The 22,981-nt window shown below is 37.0% G+C and overlaps 1 long non-coding RNA gene and 3 pseudogenes across 1 annotated transcript; 3 read left to right on the top strand and 1 right to left on the bottom strand.

Annotated features, from left to right (window-relative positions):
- On the bottom strand, positions 1-3,146 carry LOC112722876 (uncharacterized). The gene is made up of 4 exons (XR_003162946.3): positions 2,504-3,146; positions 2,320-2,423; positions 2,088-2,232; positions 1-193 (listed from the first exon to the last, which is right to left on the bottom strand). It is a non-coding gene; the product is annotated as an uncharacterized lncRNA (long non-coding RNA).
- A 10,299-nt stretch (positions 3,147-13,445) lies between these two features.
- On the top strand, positions 13,446-14,199 carry LOC140176233 (uncharacterized; annotated as a pseudogene).
- Positions 14,200-14,238: 39 nt separating this feature from the next.
- LOC112721942 (uncharacterized) lies at positions 14,239-15,059 on the top strand (annotated as a pseudogene).
- A 5,725-nt stretch (positions 15,060-20,784) lies between these two features.
- On the top strand, positions 20,785-21,570 carry LOC112721943 (uncharacterized; annotated as a pseudogene).
- The last annotated feature ends 1,411 nt before the right edge of the window (positions 21,571-22,981 follow it).

The following is a 22,981-nucleotide window of genomic DNA, read 5'->3' on the forward strand; positions in this document are numbered from 1 at the left end:
GATTCAAATACAAGACTTCTTACATAATATCATATAATATAATATACATAAAACATACAACTCCTATCCCTCTTACAAAATTGTAATAACAAAGACGAGGGAAGAGAATAATCTAATTAATTCAACAACATATAAACCAAACGCAGTATAACTCCTCTTAATGCTTCTTCTTCCGGTTCCTGAAAAGGTAAAGCTGTAGAGGGGTGAGAACCTAACCACACGGTCTCACCACAGTGTTTCAAAGTTGTCATAAGAAGATATTTAATAAGAAAACTATTTTCAAGCTCAGTGATTATCATTGCCTTATGAATCTTTTAAAAACCAATAAGTAAACGTTCAAAACTTCTTCAAAGAAACAACGTTTAATCTTTCAGAAATCCGAAACCGTTCCTTTCTTAATAGAAAATCTCAATCAGAAACCAATCACGCAATCAACAACACAATCATTAATTCAGCACCAAAGTTCATTCTCAAATGTAGCACATCAGGACAAACACAGGCAAGACAGACAAGGAAAGCACAAGTAGGTAGCAATTACAGCAAATAGTTCAAGTAGCAGTTAAGAACAGTTTAGCAATTAGGCAAACCCAAACAAGTGCAAACCCAAACAAAGCATACAAATGCATATGATGCATGCCTGTCCTATGGCTAATGAGGCTCATCTGTCAGTTATCCAACCAACCCGACAAGTCTGAATTGTCCTTAGACCGTCCCCTGTCGCGCATCCCCATAAGTCTATACATAGATTTTACATTCATATATCATTCAAATCACTCACTGGGAGCTATCCATACCCGGGAATTTATACGTGCCCGGTCACCCTTACGACGTAGGGTCAACAGAGTATCGAGACCCAACCTGGAACACGTGGTGGCAAACCACGGTTCTTTACCCAGGGAACTCGTATCTCAGATAAACGTGCGAAAGCCACATATGTTTATTCATAATCATTCATCCATCATCATTTCCGCATTTCATTAGCAATTCATATCAAACCAATCATTATTCAAGCCATAAGTCACTTTTTATTTCTCAAATCTCTTCAAACTCATAATTCAACTTCCCTCAAAATCAATTCCTTTTCAAATCGTAATCGCTTAATATAACATTTTACAAAACTTCCAAGAGAATTTCAATCATCACCTTAAAATGGAACTTTCTTTGAGAAGACACAAGACTTTAGGGAAGAATAACCTGCCTCACTTCTCAAACTCTTTAGAAATCCTCAGAATCATAATTACTCAAATTGAAATCATTTAAAATGGAGACTTAAAACCAAAACCAAGGCATGTAGGCCAAAAGTTCCGAGCCACTTTCAAAACCAACTTATTTATGCTTCAAAGCCAGTTTCATTTCGTTTGTAAATCGGAAACCTTTCCAAAGCTCGGAGTTGTTTAGTCTTGTTAAGTCAAAATTTAAAGAATACTTCAAAAGCAAAACAAACATAATTAATCAAAGTTCAACTTCTTTTAAAATCCACTAAAACTCTTCCAAAAGTACTTCTTTAATCAAACTTCAAAACATAGGCCCCTTCATATTTAAATCAATCGGGAAACATAAATTTTTATTAAACAGCTTAAACTCGAAACACCAATTTCTTAATAAATTAAGAACCAATTCGTAGAACCTCTCAAATCCCAATCCTTTTCTAAATCACATTTTAAAACAGAATCTAAATTTTTTATAAAAATTCGGCAGTATCTCCCCTAAAACTTGGACTTTGCCACCCATTTCGGGTCCCAACCAAACCATTATACAACCCCTTCCACAGGTTCAAAACCAAATCAGTTTAAAACCAGACTAATTTCGAAAATTCATATCCTTTTCATAATTCAAGAAATCAAATCCAGACTCAATCCATTTTCAATGAACCAAACTCCTTTTCCAAAATTGTAAGAAAATATTTCAGCAACCAACTATATAACCAAATCAAACCACAATCCAATCAAACCACAAACACGTTCATCCCAAAACAGCCCAGCAATACATAAGGCTTATACAACCACTAAAAGTACATTTATCACATTAATATCCATTTATAACATCTCCAAATCATGAAATTAAGTTCTTTGAAAAAAAGCCCCTACCTCGATAAGCAAAACCATAACCCACACGTGTCAACTGAACTCTTTTTGCTCAGCCCAAAATCAACGACAACTTAGACCTCAGCCCTAATCTCTTTCACAGCAAACACAGCAACTTTAACCACGGCACGTAAGAACCGAACTCAACCTAAAACATTAACGTTGCAAGGACCTTAAACATATATCACAGAATAGTGACTAAAAATCGGAACAGGGAAAGGCTTACTGAACCTACGAGTATCCGGAAAAACGGAACGGCGGCGACTCCGTTGACGACGCAGCAACTTGATGTCGCATGCACGGGTACTGAACTCAGCATGCAAGAACCACAACTCGGCCCTACATTACCATCATCTCAGTTACTCTAATAGGCTATGACGGAAAACTGATTTCGAAGGTTCAGAGACGATAAGGCTTACCCAGGGAAAAAGGACTTCAGTGGCGGTTCTTAGCGGCAGCAACGGCGGCGTGGAGCTCCGGCGACACAGCAGAGCGCGAGCATAATGATGGCGGAGCCAGCAACACGGCGGCGACGGCAGCTCCGCGACGGTTCTCTCTCTCGTCCTCTGTTCGGGACTCCAACGGCGGATCTGGTGGCGGACCTGAAGGCAAGGTGAGCTCCCTCTCTTCTTCACAAACGGCGACGGCGTCTGGCAGTGGGGAGGACAAACGGCGGCGGCGAGCGTGGACGGCGACCCAGGCTTCACAGACGGCGACTGGACGGCGCGGTTCTCTCCTCCTTCGCGACCTTCTCTCTCGCCCCAGTTCTAACCCGCGACGGCGTCGGCTTCACGAGCAGCAGCGGCAGTGAAGGGCTTCTTCCATGCCTGCGAGTATGACGGCGGCGAGGCGCTGATGCGATGGTGGCGGCGAGCTCCACCTCTCCTAGCGTTCCTTCATCCTCGGCGCCCCCTCCCTCTCGGTTCCTCGTTTCCCTCTCTCTTTCTTCTTTTCTTTCTTTCTTTCCTTTCTTTCTTTCTTTTCCAAAGCGTGTGTGTGCGCGTTAGTCTGTGACGGTGAGTGGGGGTGAGTGGGGTGAGGTGAGTGTAGTGTTAGGGTTTGGGGTGGTGTGCGGGTAGATTAGGAAATTTAAATAAAAATAGGGATAATAATGTAATTTTATAAAATAAATAAAAATAGAATAATAATTGAAAACCAAATTAAATATAGAGTATTTATCTCAAAAATACCTTCTAAATACAATTTTTAAATTATTTTCATTTAAATGTTAATTTAACAAAAATTGGAGTTAAGTAAATTAATTTTTTTTTATTTATAAAGTAAGGTTAGAAATCTAAATATTTAAAATTAAAGTATATAAAATATTCGTTATTTTTTTTTTCAATTATAAAGACTCTAAATAGTAAATAAGAATTTATTCAATTTGTGTATAAAAATTTCTAAAAATATAATCTTAAACAAATATAATAGATCATAAATAATTAATTAATAACTTTTTAAAATTAGGAGTCTTACACTATCCTCTGCTAACTTTTCAATGTGCAAATTAAATTAATCCAGCCATCTCAAAGATTCTCCAAGCTTATGATTTCAAGTAAATAGTAAAGCACTTAAAAATAAACACATACATTCACCACCTACAACAAAAAAAAAATAATGCATCGATAAGGAGCTGATAGCACTATTTACATCTGTGGATATCCAACTCGCTGTATTTCAGTCGCTATAGATTAGCAATTCAACCTACATACAGAATAACATCAAATTTAGTGATAGGATAATTTTATCTGTCCAACTAACACTCTTAATTTTTAATATGAATATTCGTATAATATATATACATCCGCCCAAATATTTAGTATCATTGAAATATAAATTCAATTTGTTAATAATATATAAATAATATTTGATATTATAAAATATAAAAAGATTAAATATTATATTTGAATAAAATAAATATATTTTTTAAGTTAATTTACATCCTTCAATTTTACACTATGTTATGTGCTCTTTTGTCTAGAAACTTTTAAAACATTCAAATAATAGTTCTCTTTTTTTCGTTCAAAATGAACAAATTAACTCATTAATAATAAACTTTAAAATCTACATGGATTGAAGTGTTTGTATTTCAGTTCGCATCAGTATACAAAAACAAAACATTTCTCACATAGGTATATTTCTTGTATCAACTCAGATAGACTCGACAAATTAAAGTGTTCCTTAACTTTTAGCTAATTTCGTGACACAATCCATTTACGCAATCTATGTACTCTTGCTAAACATTTCTAAAAATATTTTGTCTTGTTTTAATCATTCAATTCTCGTACTACCTGATTTTATTTTATTTTATTTTTTTCCAAGTTCATCCACTAAGCTATATATATATATATATATATATATATATATATATATATATATATATATATATATATATATATATATATATATATATATATATATACACACTAGTCAAGTGATGCTTCCCCCTTAGTACGGCATTTTAGTTGAAATCCTAACGTCACTCGAAATTAATTAGTTGATTATTATTTCTAAGTCCTGATGGAATAATTATAGTAGTACTCTTGAAACTGAAAATGAACTTTTACATTGACTGCGTGCAACAAAAAGTAATGCCTTGTTAGCTTCTTTCTTATAATTTTCTATGTTATTTGCAGCCTCACATACATGACTTACTTTTTAGTCTCAGAAAAAGTATAGAAGAATAATAAAAATATGAATAATGGAATAAAAAAAGAAATTAATTTTAAAATCATAAATCAGATTATTAATTAATTATTTTAAATTTTAAATTTTAAAATTTTAAAAATAAGAATTTGTAATTAAACCAAATTATAATTGGCACAGTTACTCCTAATATTATGCTAACCTCTCATTCTCCATTTGCGATCTCTGGTCCGTAGAGTCACCTCGGCGCCGCTGCACTTCTGTGCTGTCCGATCCGACACCGCCCAGCCGACAACGCCTAGCCTCTCCGCGTTTCGCTTACGCACCGTAGCAACGGGGCCGCAGCAGGCCCGTGCGTCCTTATTACCGCTGCCCACATGTCGCCGACCGTGTAGGTCCCACCGCAGGTCGCTGCCTCCTGTTGCGCTATTCGAGACGCACATTATCCTCGTCATCTGTCCTCCCCAATGCGCCGTTGTTGTTGTTGTGCTGCACCTCATCGACGCCACTCTTCTTCCCACTGATTCGACTCCTCCTCCTCTTCCATCTCTGACCGCTGCGCGTTTGGGTTCGAAGTCCACGGAGCAGATTCGCAACCTCGTCTAACCGAAGTTGTCGTTGCGTGGCTGCTCCGTCGCCGGATCTCCTCCCCTGCCTCTATGCATCGCTGTCGACTCTTTTCACTCCGCAAATGTGCTGGATGTTCAATTTACTAGGTATGCAGATGGTATTTTAATTCTTAATTGGATGGTTATTTTATTCGATTCAGTTTAAGTATATACAATTAACAAATGTTGGATAATCATTTTACTAGGTAGTCGGATGATTATTTTAATAACTATATGAATGATTGTTTGATGACGATTCCACGACGATGATGGGAAAAAGGGCTACAGAGATAAACGATGATGACCGATGAGAGAGCTTCTAACACCAAAGAAATGGGATAATTAATGAGAGTGGGATAGCAGACGATTTGAAGAAAAAGAGGGTGTGTTGATGAATTTTTTTTAAAAAATTTCTTATTTTTTTTTATGTTGGACTAAATTTAAAATCCATTATTTACATTATTTAGATTTTTTATTATTTTCCTAGCGGAGCAGTTAATCTTAGTCTTGATAGATGTATCCATATGTATAATGGGATCTTTGTGTGAATTTCTTGAATTTGTTATAGTTTTCAGAATGGCAATGATTCTATATGCTGAAGAATGTGACTCCCCCTATACCCTATAGTTGGTATGTATTAGTGGCATGTTATCAATGGCCACCAAAACATTCAGATTTATTATGTATGTATAGTTAGTTACATCTCCACTATATATCTATATATACTTGCTTGGGGTATATATATTAGTATATTACCCGGCCCATTAAAGTATGCATGACTCGTGAATTATATTTAGGTTTGTAATTAACAATCAATAGCATCCTAAATTATACAATCAACATGTTCATCAACTATAAATCCATTATTACAAATATATGTTGCGTATACACTAAAAATAAAAATACATATTTAAATATAAAATATATATTAAAAATAAATTAAATAATATATAATAACTGATTTAATTATTAATCTTTTATATATACATATTATTATTATTATTATTATTATTATTATTATTATTATTATGTAAATGAATTAATAATTAATATCTAGAGATATTCTAGAAATTAAATACCTTGTTTATATATGGTTTTAGCTAGATATTTAGAATATATTGTGTTAGACATGGACGCGGTCGTGAGTCTTTAATATTGTCTTGTGAAGGATTCAAAAGTCATTATATGTTGACATTTTGGGAACATATCACAGTTGTAATTGAAAACTACTATATATGCACGAAAATTAAACTAAATTGAAATATCTCTATATAATAATATATAAATCACACTCTTTTTTAAAGTAAAAAAATAAAAATTTAGTTACCTTTAAATTAAAATAATAAAACTCATACATAATAAAAATTACAAGTGATTAACTTTTTATTTTATTACTTTATAATTTTTCTCCCTTTATTAGATCGTGTTGATTCTAGGAATGGAATCATGACATGGTTTGACATACACGATGACCATCAAAAGAATAAGAGAAAAGGAGAAATAGATCCTTGATATTTTGATATATGGACATTTAAATATATTAAAATTTGAAAATATATTTAAGTTACTGACTTTTTTTAAATTTGGATATATCGATCTCTTATGTTCACTTGGATCTGTCAGATCTAATAGAAAAATTAAACGTAATTCTCGTTGTACTGACCTGGTCGATATGAATATACATGTAGGAGAATTTTTAAAATAAAACAAATTAGCCTTAGGGATCGATGTGTCCAAATTTTGAAAAAATAAAAAACTTAAATGTATTCTTAAAACCTTAGAGACTTAAATGTCCACAGAAGTGCAGACTAAAAAATTAAGAATCGATTTGTCCGTTTCTCAAAGTATATATATCAACATCTAATAAAATCCTTGTTTGGTTTCTGCCTTATTTATTGAATTATTATTTTGTAAACTTTTGTAAAAGAAAAAATTTAAAATTCAAAATTTGAATTATTTTCCTATAAAGTTTATATATATAACTATATTAAAAATAACAAGGAAATAGAAAATAATAGAAACAGAACGAATTAATTAAAGATGATACAATGCATGCAATCTCAATTATTAACTCTCAAGTAGTCCAACCTTTTGACTTCATGGTCTTGAAGTCAATAAAGACATTAACGTAGCGAAGAACCTAAGGTTTTGATTTGAGATTTTTACTACTTTGTTTTAGAGGGCCAAAGTAATTGGAGAAGATAAAGAACCATCGATTTATTGTTTCTTTGATATGTTTTGCTTAGAAGGAACACAAATGATTAAAGAAATTGGAGAAGATGAAGAAATTTTGATTTTTTATTTTTTTAATATGTTTTTGTTTTGTTATTTAAATTATTTGAAACTATAAAATTAGGATTAATTGAATTCTAAAATTTCGTTAATTTAAAAGAATATTTTTGTCTAATCAAATAAAAAAAGGATGTTTAAGACTTTTTATAAAATTAAATAAAAAATATTTTTTATTTTTATTTAATTAAATGGGTGTATTAATAAAAATGGTGATATAATATATATTTAAAAAAATAAAAATTAAATTTTGATGTGAAAAATAAATTCCACGTGGCTTGTTATTATTTTTTCATATTTTAAATGTATCGGTACGTATGAATTTATCATCGTACCGTAGCAAACACCTTATCCAAAAAATGCTCAAAGACAATTGTAGTGTCTGGAGTTATTGAAACATTATCAAAAAGTTGCTCAAAGATTATTATATTGTCCGGAGTTATATATGAAAAACTATAATGATAAATTTAAAATCTCAAAGACCACACTGAGTAATGATTTGAATCTCAAAGATCTATATAAAATTTTACTCTAAAAATAAATTTTAAAATTTTAGAATTTTATGTGTTTATTAAATAAGAATAATAATAAAGATGGATTTATTTATCATTTTATCAAAATTTGATTTGAAATTAATATATATAACAAAATAAAATGTTAAAAATTAATTTGACAACTAAAATTTGTTAGAATACTAGGTTGTCCAACTAAATAATATTTGAAATTTGAGTTGGAATATTACTGCTAATCTTTTATTAAAATTTAACATGAAAATAAAATAATTTTAATATATTATTAGTATAAAATAGTTTGACATATATATGATATATTTAATTATGTAATATTACGTTAACAAAAATAATCATATTTTATATTATATTACTGGCATGATTATTTAAGAAATAATAACAAACATGACGAGACAATTTTATATCAAAATTAAGCTAAAAAATTAATGCCTAATTAAATAGAAATTATAAATTAATTTAATAATTTTTTTGGGTGAACAATTGATTGAATAATTAAATCTTGATAAAATGTAGATGGTAAATTACACTATATTTATTTAAGATATAAAGTAATAAAATAAAAAATAATTAAATTGAATAAATAAAATAAGGGAAGCAGCTCCTTCCCCGTTTAGCTGATTACCACCCTAAATCCTAATGCGATAAAAATGACCACCACCGACGCAGCAGCCGCCGCAGCCTCATCGGAAGCTCAGTTGCTGAAAACGGTGACCACCATCCTCACCAGCCACCCTGACCCCACTCCGCGCTCAAACCCTTAATCCAAAATTTCGCCCTCCCCACGGTGCTTTCCGTCCTCTCCTCCACCCAACTCCACCGCACCCACTCCGCCACCCCCCTCTCCTTCTTCCACATCCTCCGCCACTCTCCCCACCCTTCTCTCTCTTCCTCCCCGGAGCCCCTCCTCGCCTTCCTCCCAGGCCTCCTCGTCCACCTCCGCTACTCCTCCGCCCGCTCCCTCCTCCTCAACTTCATCTCCTCCGACCACCTCTGCCACTCCCTCCGCCGCCCCCGTCTCCCGCAGCCACTCCTCAACACCTCCCTCTCCGCCTATGCCCTCTCCGACCACCCCGATATCGCCTTCCGGCTCTTCAACAGGAGGAAGCGCCTCCGTATTAAACCCAACCTCCTCACCTGCCACTCCCTCCTCTCCTCCCTCGTCTGCTGCCACCCTCATTCCTCCCACTCCATTCACCTCTCCAAACAAGTCTTTAACGATTCCCTTAAGCTCGGTATAACCCCAAACACCACCACCTTCAACATCTTGATCCATGGTTCTTGTCTTGATAATAATTTTAATGATGCTCTTAGCTTCATAAACCAAATGACTGATTTTGCTTGTTCTCCTGATAATATCACTTACAATACTATTCTTGATGCATAAGGGCCAATTGAGTAAGGTTAGGGAGATTTTGCTAGAGATGAAAGATAACGGGGTTTCCCCAAATAGGAACACCTATAATATCTTGGTTCATGGCTATTGTAAGTTGAGGTGGTTGAAGGAGGCTGCCGAGGTTGTCGAGTTGATTAAAGCAAACGACATGGTACCGGATATTTGGACTTATACTACAATCATGAGGGGTTTGTGCGAAGAGGGGAAGGTCAAGGAGGCGATTAGCCTTAGGGATGATATGGAGAGCCTGAGGGTGATGCCGGATGAGGTTACCTACAATACTCTGATTGACGGGTGTTTTCAGTGGCGGGGGAGTGTGGAGGCATTCAAGTTGGTTGAGAAAATGAAGGGAAAGAGAGTCAAGCCGAACGCGGTGACTCACAATATAATGGTGAAGTGGTACTGTAAGGAAGGTAAGATGGATGAAGCCGGCTATGTCGTGGCAAAGATGGTAGAGAGTGGGTTTTTACCGGACTGTTTTACTTATAATACTATGATCAATGGTTATTGTAAAGCAGGAAATCTGGGAGAAGCTTTTATGATGAAGGATGAAATGGGGAGGAAAGGTATAAAGATGGATACTTTTACTGTGAACACTATAGTGCACAAATTGTGCGTGGAGAAGCTGCTCAAAGAGGCATACGAGTTGACTGTGAAGGCCGCAAAGCGAGGTTATATTCTCGATGAGGTAACCTATGGAACTCTAATCATGGGATACTTTAAAAATGATCAAACAAACAAAGCTCTGAAGCTTTGGGATGAGATGAAGGAGAAGGGGATCATTCCTAGTGTTGTCACGTATAATACTATAATTGGGGGGTTGTTACATTTTTTAAAAACTGATCAGGCTGTAGATAAATTGAATGAGCTTTTAGATAAAGGTTTGGCCCCTGATGAAGCTACGTGTAACATAATTATTCATGGTTTCTGCTGGGAGGGAGCAGTGGAGAATTCATTCTTGTTCTATAATAGAATGGTTGAGAACTCATTCAAGTCTGATGTTATTACATGTAACATTCTTCTTCGAGGGCTTTGCAAACATGGTATGTTCGAGAAGGCCTTTAATTTATTTAACACATGGATCATCAAATGTAAGCCCGTTGATGCAGTTACGTACAACACGTTGATTTCCGTCCTTTGCAAAGAAGGAAAACTTGATGAAGCATTTGACCTCATAATTGAGATGGAGAAGAAAAAATTGGAGCGGGACCGATATACTTATACTGCCATCGTTGGTGCACTTACTCATGCTGGGAGAACTGAGGAAGCAAACAAATTCATGTCAAAACTCCTAGAGTCATGTCCAAATATGATAAGTGAAGACACTTCACAAATGCTTGGTTCAGGCGACATGGATTACTCAGAACAGATAAGTAATTTTTGTACTCAAGGGAAGTACAAAGAGGCAATGAAACTATTTCAAGAATCAGAGCAGAAAGGAGTTAGTTTGAATATATCTGCGTATTTCATGTTAATGGATGTGCTATTGAAGAGACGAAAAAGCATATCGAAGGAGTCCTTATCAGATTGATACAATAAATTCAAATTGGCATTTGGATTCCTGATATTCATGATGTTGAACCCATTTTATTGGTGGTTTTGCTGTGATGACGATCCATTATTTCATGTATGTATCCAATTTTCCAATATTATATTAGATTTTATGGCGTTTGTAAACTGTGACTGTGTAATCAATATTTTTTTCCCTGGTAATTATTATGGATGGTATCCATAGTTAAAGGTTAGAGAAAGTTATTCATGTCCTCAAGAGATGTTTTATATGCTTTATTATCTGCACGAACAGTGTGTCGCTTTAATAGAAATTATAGATCTATTCTCACACTGCAATCCATTATGCAACAGACATGTTAGGGGTCTGAATAGAGTCCACTTGTTTTTTAATGTTTTAAATGATAATAATAGCAAACTACCATTGGGAATAAGGTGCGTTCTGTTTTAGCAGGGTTTCTTGAAGGATCAGAAGGTCCTAGGTTCTTATCCAATCTGTTGCCTACCCAGCATGGTTTGTGTACTGAATTTCACCTTGTTTGTTCATAAATACAATCGTCACTCTGTCTGATTTTATTTTGTGTAGCCACAAAAATACTGTATTCTGCTTTTCATGTTTGACTGGATCATTTTATTTTAGCTGTCTTCTATATGGTTGAATTAATTTTTCTATTTTTAACATCGCGTCTATCAAAAGTTTTACTTTTTGTTTTTTCATTAAATCTTGCTTCTCCTTGTGGTAGGATTTAGGGTGCCTCTAATTTGAGCGAAATTAATTCTTTTACTGTGAACTTTCTCATTCTTAGAATATCATCCTATTTGTCTTCTCTGTGATTGTCATGAGCTCTGAAAAAAATACACTATTTGATTCCTATATCAATGTTGTGGTTGCACCAGTACGACAGGATTTACTAGATGTCTAAATTAGGGCCAACTTCCTTCTTTGTGGACTAATGTAGCACTCTAATCGGCAGATTGTGTATAAATTTGTAACAGAATAGAAAAGAGAGAGATTTGTTCAAATGTATTAATACCCTGAACTGTTTATTGGAAGACAGTTTAGAGTTTTGGAGAGAAATGTGATAGTAGATTTAGATTTAGGAGGAAAAAGGGTGTCTTATTCGAGACTTTTTCACTGATTCTCAATACAATAAGAAGATTATATCCCCCTTCCCCTTTTCCTCCGCTCCAAATTAAAATGTGAAGCTTCTAAAAATAAAAATATAAGATAAATTTGCCTTCACAATTACATATTGGATCTCTAGCTAATAGACTTCCTAAGTTTTAACCATGTCAGAAACTATAGCATTGTTAGTGTCAGAAGTTTTGAAAATAATCTGTTTGCATTCATGCCATTAAGTGATCTTAAGATGATTAAAGACAAAATGTCTAAGGGAAAAAAACTCAAAAATACCCCCTTCGTTACTTAATTAGGGAATAAGCATGTTAAAGTGTATTTTTTATTCGAGTATCCTAATTATTTCATTTATTTGTAGGATAACAGGTTTGGGTTGCCTACAATGAATCTGCATGGCTTTTATGCAATACTGTGGACAACTCCATCAACATCTGTCGGGTTAGTTCTCATGATTTTTTTTCCCGCTTATTGCTTGGTCATTAGAACCAGACATCATTTGTGTTTTTTTTCTTTCCCCATTTAGCTGATTACCACCCTAAACCCTAATGCGATAAAAATGACCACCACCACCGACGCAGCTGCCGCAGCCTCATCAGAAGCTCAGCTGCTGAAAACGGTGACCACCATCCTCACCAGCCACCCTGACCCCCACTCCGCGCTCAAACTCTTAATACAAAATCTCACCCACCCCACGGTGCTTTCCGTCCTCTCCTCCACCCAACTCCACCGCACCCACTCGGCCACCCTCCTCTCCTTCTTCCACATCTTCCGCCACTCTCCCCACCCTTCTCTCTCCTCCCCCCTGAGCCCCTCCTCGCCCTCCTCCCCAGCTTCCTCGTCCACCGCCGCTACTCCTCCGCCCACTCCCTCCTCCTCAACTTCATCTCCTCCGACCACCCCCGCCACTCCCTCCACCAGCTCCTCCTCCGCCGCCCCCGTCTCCCGCAACCACTCCTCGACACCTCCCTCTCTGCCTATGCCCTCTCCGACCACCCCGACCTCGCCTTCCAGCTCTTCAACAAGATGAAGCGCCTCCGCATTAAACCCAACCTCCTCACCTGCCACTCCCTCATCTCCTCCCTCGTCCGCCGCCACCCTCATTCCTCCCACACTATTCACCTTTCCAAACAAGTCTTTAACGATTCCCTTAAGCTCGGTATAACCCCAAACACCACCGCCTTCAACATCTTGATCCATGGTTCTTGTCTTGATAATAATTTTAATAATGCTCTTAGCTTCATGAACCAAATGACTGATTTTACTTGTTCTCCTAATAATATCACTTACAATACTATTCTTGATGCATAAGGGCCAATTGAGTAAGGTTAGGGAGGTTTTGCTAGAGATGAAAGGTAGCGGGGTTTCCCCAAATAGGAACACCTATAATATCTTGGTTCATGGCTATTGTAAGTTGAGGTGGTTGAAGGAGGCTGCCGAGGTTGTCGAGTTGATGAGAGCAAACGACATGGTACCAGATATTTGGACTTATAATACAATCATGAGGAGTTTGTGCAACGAGGGAAAGGTTAAGGTGGCGATTAGGCTTAGGGATGATATGGAGAGCCTGAGGGTGATGCCGGATGAGGTTACCTACAATACTCTGATTGACGGGTGTTTTCAGTGGGGGCGCGGGGGCGGGGGGGGGAGTGTGGAGGCATTTAAGTTGGTTGAGGAAATGAAGGGAAAGGGAGTCAAGCCAAACGCGGTGACTCACAATATAATGGTGAAGTGGTACTGTAAGGAAGGTAAGATCGATGAAGTCAGCTGTGTCGTGGCAAAGATGGTAGAGAGTGGGTTTTCACCGGACTGTTTTACTTATAATACTATGATCAATGGTTATTGTAAAGCAGGAAATCTGGGAGAAGCTTTTAAGATGATGGATGAAATGGGGAGGAAAGGTTTAAAGATGGATACTTTGACTCTGAACACTATAGTGCACAAATTGTGCGTGGAGAAGCTGCTCAAAGAGGCATACGAGTTGACTGTGAAGACCACAAAGTGAGGTTATATTCTCGATGAGGTAACCTATGGAACTCTAATCATGGGATACTTTAAAAATGATCAAACAAACAAAGCTCTGAAGCTTTGGGATGAGATGAAGAAGAAGGGGATCATTTCTAGTGTTGTCACTTACAATACTATAATTGGGGGGTTGTGCCATTCTTTAAAAACTGATCAGACTGTAGATAAATTGAATGAGCTTTTGGATAAAGGTTTGGCCCCGATGAAGCTACGTGTAACATAATTATTCATGGTTTCTGTTGGGAGGGAGCATTGGAGAAAGCATTCTTGTTCTATAACAGAATGGTTGAGAACTCATTCAAGCCTGATGTTATTACATGTAACATTCTTCTTTGACGGCTTTGCAAACATGGTATGTTCGAGAAGGCCTTTAATTTATTTAACACATGGATCATCAAAGGTAAGCCCGTTGATGCAGTTACGTACAACACGTTGATTCCTGTCCTTTGCAAAGAAGGGAAACTTGATGAAGCATTTGACCTCATGACTGAGATGGAGAAGAAAAAATTGGGGCCGGACCGATATACTTATATTGCCATCATTGGTGCACTTACTCATGCTGGGAGAACTGAGGAAGCAAAGAAATTCATGTCAAAACTCCTAGAGACAAGTCCAAATATGATAAGTGAAGACACTTCACAAATACTTATTTCAGGCGACATGGATTACTCAGAACAGGTAACTAATTTTTGTACTCAAGGGAAGTACAAAGAGGCAATGAAACTATTTCAAGAATCAGAGCAGAAAGGAGTTAGTTTGCATAAATCTGCGTGTTTCAAGTTAATGGATGGGCTATTGAAGAGGCGAAAAAGCATATCGAAGGCCTCCTTATCAGATTGATGATGCACGGAAACTTGTCTCTCAACAAATTTTCCTCGGCAAGTATACCGAATTGTCGTCAAGTAATAACCCACAATGGAGTGGGATCGTATCCACAGGGATTAACGGATTAAGCAATCAATAGTAAATTGATTATCCTAGTTAGACGGATCATATTGGAGTGATAAGTAACAAGGAAATATAAATGGCATAAAAGTAAAGAAAGCAATAAAGTGTAGAAAAGTAAAATGGCAAGAAAAGTAAATGTAAGAACTAAAAAGAAAATGAATATTGGGATCAAGAGATATTGCAATCCTCTGGATCAAGTTTATTCTCATCTCTTCCTCAATCATTGCATTCATTGATCTCCTTGGCAATCTTAAGTGATTGGATCCCAATTCCTTGGCAATCCAATCTCTCTAAGCTTGAACAATTTCCCAATTCCTTGATTTAATTTCTCATGAGAAGAGATGAAGTTTGGTCACTGATTATACCACACACATTCATAGATCAAAGTATTGGTAGGATTAAATGTCACAATATCCATCCAACCCCGAACCTAATCCAATGTGAGAGAGCATTTCTAGCATGATTTCCTCATTCTTCTTCCAAGGTTCAGAGGAAATCCAAGTATGAGCAATTTCTCTTCCGAGACAATTACCCAATTGGATGAAGATCGAAAGCTCTCTAGTAAAATCAAGAGAAAAGAAAGAAGAAGAAGAATAAGAACTACAATTGATCCATTGAATCACAATAGAGCTCTCTAACCCAATGAAAAGAGTTAGTTGATCATTGCTCTACCAAAATAGAAAAGAAAAAAAGTGCAGAAAAGTAAAGATGAAGATTAAAACTAAAATTAAAACTTCAAAATTCATAAATGAAAAGTACAAAGAAAAGAAAGAGAAGGAAAAGTGTGTGAGGGGAGGGAGTCCGAAGACCCTTCTTCAATCCCCCCGGATTCAGTGAATCTTGAATGTAAAAACTAAGGCCTTTATATAGGCTCTCCTAAAGTACAAAATGAAATGAAATTAAAAGCAAATTACAATTAAATGAAAATTTCTATTCTAGATGCTTCTTGTGGCCTTAATTGGTTAACACTTGTGGGCTTGCTTCCTTGAGGTTGGGTGGTCCTTGAAAGAGAAGTGAATCAAATTGAGGTCCAGGGTGACTTGGCTTTATTGCTTCCGTTAGCCACACTAATGCTACAAGTGTGGCGTTAGTGCTGAAGTTAGTGTGGCTAACGTCACACTTGCTACCCAGTTGGTGCTTTTGGGGCTTAAAAGATGCCTCTTGTTTGTACTCCAATTTCATGCCCACTATAAAGTATTATATATCGTTGGAAAGCTCTGAATGTCAGCTTTCTAAAGCAACTAGAATTACCTTAATTGAATCTCTGTAACTCAAGTTATGCTCCTTTGAAGGGGACAGGGTCGTTGGCATAGTCGCTAGCGTTACTAGAAAAAGCGAGTCACAATAACGTTAGCGATCAGGGGCTTAATATTGCCAGGTTTTGGAGCTCAAAATTAATGTTTACCCCATACTATTATATATTGTTGGAAAGCCCTGGATGTCTACTTTCCAACGCCTTTAAAAGCGCATCATTTCGAGCTTTACAGCTCGAGTTACACTTCTTGGAAGGTGAAGAGGTCAGCTGGCCTTACTACAGGTTGATACCATGTTCATCTTTGCATTTTCGGGGCGGGATTTCTCCCTCAAATTTAGTGTCCACCATGTAGTGCCATATATGCCTGGCAAGATCTGGAATCCTACTTTCCAATGCCATTGGAATCACCTCATTTGGAGCTTTGTGGCTCAAGTTATTCTTGTTTGAAGATGGCATGGTCGGGCTGCCAGATGGGACTTTTGCCCACGTTAGTGTCCACATTAGTGTAACTAACGTGGCCACTAACGTGGGTCTTCCTTTGCTTCACAAACGTTAGTGGCGTTCACCTTTTTCACTAACGTTGGCGTTTCCCTTTCCTTCCACGTTAGTTCCCACGTTAATGTAACTAACGTGGAAGCTAACGTGGGTCTTCTTGGCTTCGCAAACGTTATTGGCGTTCACTTTTTCCACTAACGTTGGCGTTTTTCTTTCCTTCCACGTTAGTTCCCACGTTAATGTAACTAACGTGGAAGCTAATGTGGGTCTTCTTGCCCTTCGCTAACGTTAGTGGTGTTTACTTTTACCACTAACGTTCCATGCTCTTCTTCTTCAAAGTTAATGCCATTAACGTTCTCATTAACATTGGGGCTTCTCTTTTCTTCAACGTTAATGGCCACATTAGTGGCACTAACGTAGCCACTAACGTGGCTCTTCTCTGCTTCTTGTTACCTGAAATTAATCAAACAAAGTGCATCAAAGTCTTGCTCTTAATCATGGGATCATGCATCATCCATTTTATCATTCAATTCATCCATAATTCTCATGAAATCATTCAAAATTCACAATGTTTGCTTGAATCATGGAGTGAATGCATTTTAAACCAAATACTGGCTTATTTCCTAAGAAAATGCATGAGACCAACCTAAAGCATACAAAAAATGGCTAGTAAAACTAGCCAAGATGCCCTGGCATAGATTGACACAATAAATTCAAACTAGCATTTAGATTCCTGATGTTCATCATGTTGAACCCATTTTATTGGTGGTTTTGCTGTGATGACGATCCATTATTTCATGTAAGTATCCATTTTTCCAACATTATATTAGATTTTGTGGCGTTTGTAAACTGTGACTGTGTAATCAATATTTTCTTCCCTGTTAATTATTATGGATGGTATCCATAGTTAAAGGTTAGAGAAAGTTATTCATGTCCTCAAGAGATGTTTTATATGCTTTATTATCTGCACAAATAGAGTGTTGCTTTAATAGAAATTATAGATCTATTCTCACACTGCAATCCTTTGTGCAACAGACATGTTAGGGGATCTGAACAGAGTCCAGTTGTTTTTTATTGTTTTAAATGATAATAAGAGCAAACAACCATTTGGAATAAGGTGCATTCTGTTTTAGCGAGATTTCTTGAAGGATTAGAAGGTCCTTGGTTCTTATCCAATCTGTTGCCTACCCAGCATGGTCCGTGTATTGAAATTCACCTTGTTTTTTCATAAATACAATCGTTAGTCCGTCTGATTTTATTTTGTGTAGCCATAAAAATACTGCATTCCGCTTTTCATGTTTGACTGGATCATTTTATTTTAGCTGTCTTATATATGGCTGACTTAATTTTTCTATTTTTAACATCGCGTCTGTCAAAGTTTTACTTTTTGTTTTTTCGTTAAATCTTGCTTCTCCTTGTGGTAAGATTTAAGGTGCCTCTAATTTGACCGAAAGTAATTATTTTACCATGAAATTTCTCATTCCTAGAATATCATCCTATTTGTCTTCTCTGTGATTGTCATGAGCTCTGAAAAAAATACACTACTTGATTCCTACATCGATATTGTGGTTGCACCAGTACGACTGGATTTACCAGATGTCTAAATTAGGGCCAACTTCCTTCTTTGTGGACTAATGGTGGCACTCTAATCGGCAGATTGTGTATGAATTTGTAACAGAACAGAAAAGAGAGAGATTTGTTCAAATGTATTAATACCCTGAACTGTTTATTGGAAGATAGTTCAGAGTTTTGGAGAGAAATGTGAGAGTGGAATTAGATTTAGGAGGAAAATGGGTGTCTTATTCGAGATTTTCTCACTGATTCTCAATACAATAAGAAGATTATATCCCCCTCCCCCTTTTCCTCCTCTCCAAATTAAAATGTGAAGCTTCTAAAAATAAAAAAATAAAATAAATTTGCCTTCACAATTTAATATTGGATCTCTGGCTAATAGACTTCCTAAGTTTTAACCATGTCAGGAACTATAGCATTGTTAGTGTCAGAAGTTTTGAAAATGATCTGTATGGATTCATGCCATTAAGTGATCTTAAGATGATTAAAGACAAAATGTCTAAGGGAAAAAAAACTCAAAAATACCCCCTTCATTACTTAATTAGGGAATAAGCATGTTAAAGTGTATTTTTTATTCGAGTATCCTAATTATTTCATTTATTTGTAGGATAACAGGTTTGGGTTGCCTACAATGAATCTGCATGGCTTTTATGCAATACTGTGGACAACTCCATCAACATCTGTCGGGTTAGTTCTCATGATTTTTTTTCCCGCTTATTGCTTGCTCATTAGAACCAGACATCATTTGTGTTTTTTTCCTTCCCCGTTTAGCTGATTACCACCCTAAACCCTAATACGATAAAAATGACCACCACCACCGACGCAGCCGCCGCAGCCTCATCGGAAGTTCAGCTGCTGAAAATGGTGACCACCATCCTCACCAGCCACCCTAACTCGCAATCCGCGCACAAACTTTTAATCCAAAATCTTACCCTCCCCACGGTGCTTGCCGTCCTCTCCTCCACCCAACTCCACCGCACCCACTCTGCCACCCTCTTCTCCTTCTTCCACATCTTCTGCCACTCTCCCCACCCTTCTCTCTCTTCCCGCCTGAGCCCCTCCTCACCTTCCTTCCCTGCCTCCTCGTCCACCGCCCGCTCCCTCCTCCTCAACTTCATCTCCTCCGACCACCCCCGTCACTCCCTCCTCCATCTCCTTCTCCGCCGCCCCCATCTCCCGCAGCCACTCCTCGACACCTCCCTCTCTGCCTACGCCCTCTCCGACCACCCCGACCTCGCCTTCCAGCTCTTCAACAAGATGAAGCGCCTCCGCATTAAACCCAACCTCCTCACCTGCCACTCCCTCCTCTCCTCCCTCGTCCGCCGCCACCCTCATTCCCCCTACTCCATTCACCTCTCCAAACAAGTCTTTAACGATTCCCTTAAGCTCGGTATAACCCCAAACACCACCACCTTCAACATCTTGATCCATAGTTCTTGTCTTGATAATAATTTTAATAATGCTCTTAGCTTCATGAACCAAATGATTGGTTTTACTTGTTCTCCTGATAATATCACTTACAATACTATTCTTGATGCATAAGGGCCAATTGAGTAAGGTTAGGGAGGTTTTGCTAGAGATGAAAGGTAGCAGGATTTTCCCAAATAGGAACACCTATAATATCTTGGTTCATGGCTATTGTAAGTTGAGGTAGTTGAAGGAGGCTGCCGAGGTTGTCGAGTTGATAAGAGCAAACGACATGGTACCGGATATTTGGACTCATAATACAATCATGAGGGGTTTGTGCGACGAGGGAAGGTCAAGGAGGCGATTAGCCTTAAGGATGATTTGGAGAGTCTGAGGGTGATGCCAGATGAGGTTACCTACAATACTCTGATTGACGGGTGTTTTCAGTGGTGGGGGAGTGTGGAGGCATTCAAGTTGGTTGAGGAAATGAAGGGAAAGGGAGTCAAGCCAAACGCGGTGACTCACAATATAATGGTAAAGTGGTACTATAAGGAAGGTAAGATCGAAGAAGCCGACTGTATTGTGGCAAAGATAGTAGAGAGTGGGTTTTCACCAGACTGTTTTACTTATAATACTATGATCAATGGTTATTGTAAAGCAGAAAATCTGGGAGAAGCTTTTAAGATGATGGATGAGATGGGGAGGAAAGGTTTAAAGATGGATACTTTTACTCTGAACACTATAGTGCACAAATTGTGCGTGGAGAAGCTGCTCAAAGAGGCATACGAGTTGACTGTGAAGACCACAAAGCGTGGTTATATTATCGATGAGGTAACCTACGGAACTCTAATCATGGGATACTTTAAAAATGATCAAACAAACAAAGCTATGAAGCTTTGGGATGAGATGAAGGAGAAGGGGATCATTCCTAGTGTTGTTACTTATAATACTATAATTAGGAGGTTGTGCCATTCTTTAAAAACTGATCAGGCTGTAGATAAATTGAATGAGCTTTTAGATAAAGGTTTGGCACCCGATGAAGCTATGTGTAACATAATTATTCATGGTTTCTGTTGGGAGGGAGCATTGGAGAAAGCATTCTTGTTCTATAACAGAATGGTTGAGAACTCATTCAAGCCTGATGTTATTACATGTAACATTCTTCTTTGAGGGCTTTGCAAACATGGTATGTTCGAGAAGGCCTTTAATTTATTTAATACATGGATCATTAAAGGTAAGCCCGTTGATGTAGTTACGTACAACACGTTGATTTCCGTCCTTTGAAAAGAAGGGAAACTTGATGAAGCATTTGACCTCATGACTGAGATGGAGAAGAAAAAATTGGGGCCGGACCGATATACTTATACTGCCATCATTAGTGCACTTACTCATGCTGGGAGAACTGAGGAAGCAAAGAAATTCATGTCAAAACTCCTAGAGACAAGTCCAAATATGATAAGTGAAGACACTTCACAAATACTTAGTTCAGGCGACATGGATTACTCAGAACAGATAACTAATTTTTGTACTCAAGGGAAATACAAAGAGGCAATGAAACTATTTCAAGAATCAGAGCAGAAAGGAGTTAGTTTGCATAAATCCGCGTATTTCAAATTAATGGATGGGCTATTGAAGAGGCAAAAAAGCATATCGAAGGCCTCCTTATCAGATTGACACAATAAATTCAAATTGGCATTTTGATTCCCGATGTTCATCATGTTGAAGCCATTTTATTGGTAGTTTTGCTGTGATGGCGATCCATTATTTCATGTAAGTATCCAATTTTCCAACATTATATTAGATTTTGTGGCGTTTGTAAAGTGTGACTGTGTAATCAATATTTTCTTCCCTGGTAATTTTTATGGATGGTATCCATAGTTAAAGGTTAGAGAAAGTTATTCATGTCCTCAAGAGATATTTTATATGCTTTATTATCTGCACAAACAGAGTGTTGCTTTAATAGAAATTATAGATCTATTCTCACACTGCAATCCATTGTGCAACAGACATGTTAGGGGATCTGAACAGAGTCCACTTATTTTTTATTGTTTTAAATGATAATAAGGGCAAACTACCATTTCGAATAAGGTGCATTCTGTTTTAGCGGGATTTCTTGAAGGATCAGAAGGTCCTTGGTTCTTATCCAATCTGTTGCCTACCCAGCATGGTCCGTGTACTGAATTTCACCTTATTTGTTCATAAATACAATCGTCAATCCGTCTGAGTTTATTTTGTGTAGCCACAAAAATACTGCATTCCGCTTTTCATGTTTGACCAGATCATTTTATTTTAACTGTCTTCTATATGGCTGACTTAATTTTTCTATTTTTAACATCGCGTCTGTCAAAGTTTTATTTTTTATTTTTTCGTTAAATCTTGCATCTCCTTTTGGTAAGATTTAGGGTGCCTCTAATTTGAGCGAAAGTAATTATTTTACCGTGAACTTTCTCATTCTTAGAATATCATCCTATTTGTCTTCTCTGTGATTGTCATGAGCTCTGAAAAAAATACATTACCTGATTCCTACATCGATGTTGTGGTTGCACCAGTACGACTGGATTTACCAGATGTCTAAATTAGGGCCAACTTCCTTCTTTGTGGACTAATGGTGGCACTCTAATCGGCAGATTGTGTATGAATTTGTAACAGAACAGAAAAGAGAGAGATTTGTTCAAATGTATTAATACCCTGAACTATTTATTGGAAGATAGTTCAGAGTTTTGGAGAGAAATGTGAGAGTGGAATTAGATTTAGGAGGAAAAAGGGTGTCTTATTCGAGATTTTCTCACTGATTCTCAATACAATAAGAAGATTATATCCCCCTCCCCCTTTTCCTCCTCTCCAAATTAAAATGTGAAGCTTCTAAAAATAAAAATATAAGATAAATTTGCCTTCACAATTACATATTGGATCTCTAGCTAATAGACTTCCTAAGTTTTAACCATGTCAGAAACTATAGCATTGTTAGTGTCAGAAGTTTTGAAAATAATCTCTTTGCATTCATGCCATTAAGTGATCTTAAGATGATTAAAGACAAAATGTCTAAGGGAAAAAAAACTCAAAAATACCCCCTTCATTACTTAAT

This window comes from Arachis hypogaea, chromosome 11 (genome assembly GCF_003086295.3).
Source record: "Arachis hypogaea cultivar Tifrunner chromosome 11, arahy.Tifrunner.gnm2.J5K5, whole genome shotgun sequence".
Lineage (NCBI taxonomy): Eukaryota > Viridiplantae > Streptophyta > Magnoliopsida > Fabales > Fabaceae > Arachis > Arachis hypogaea.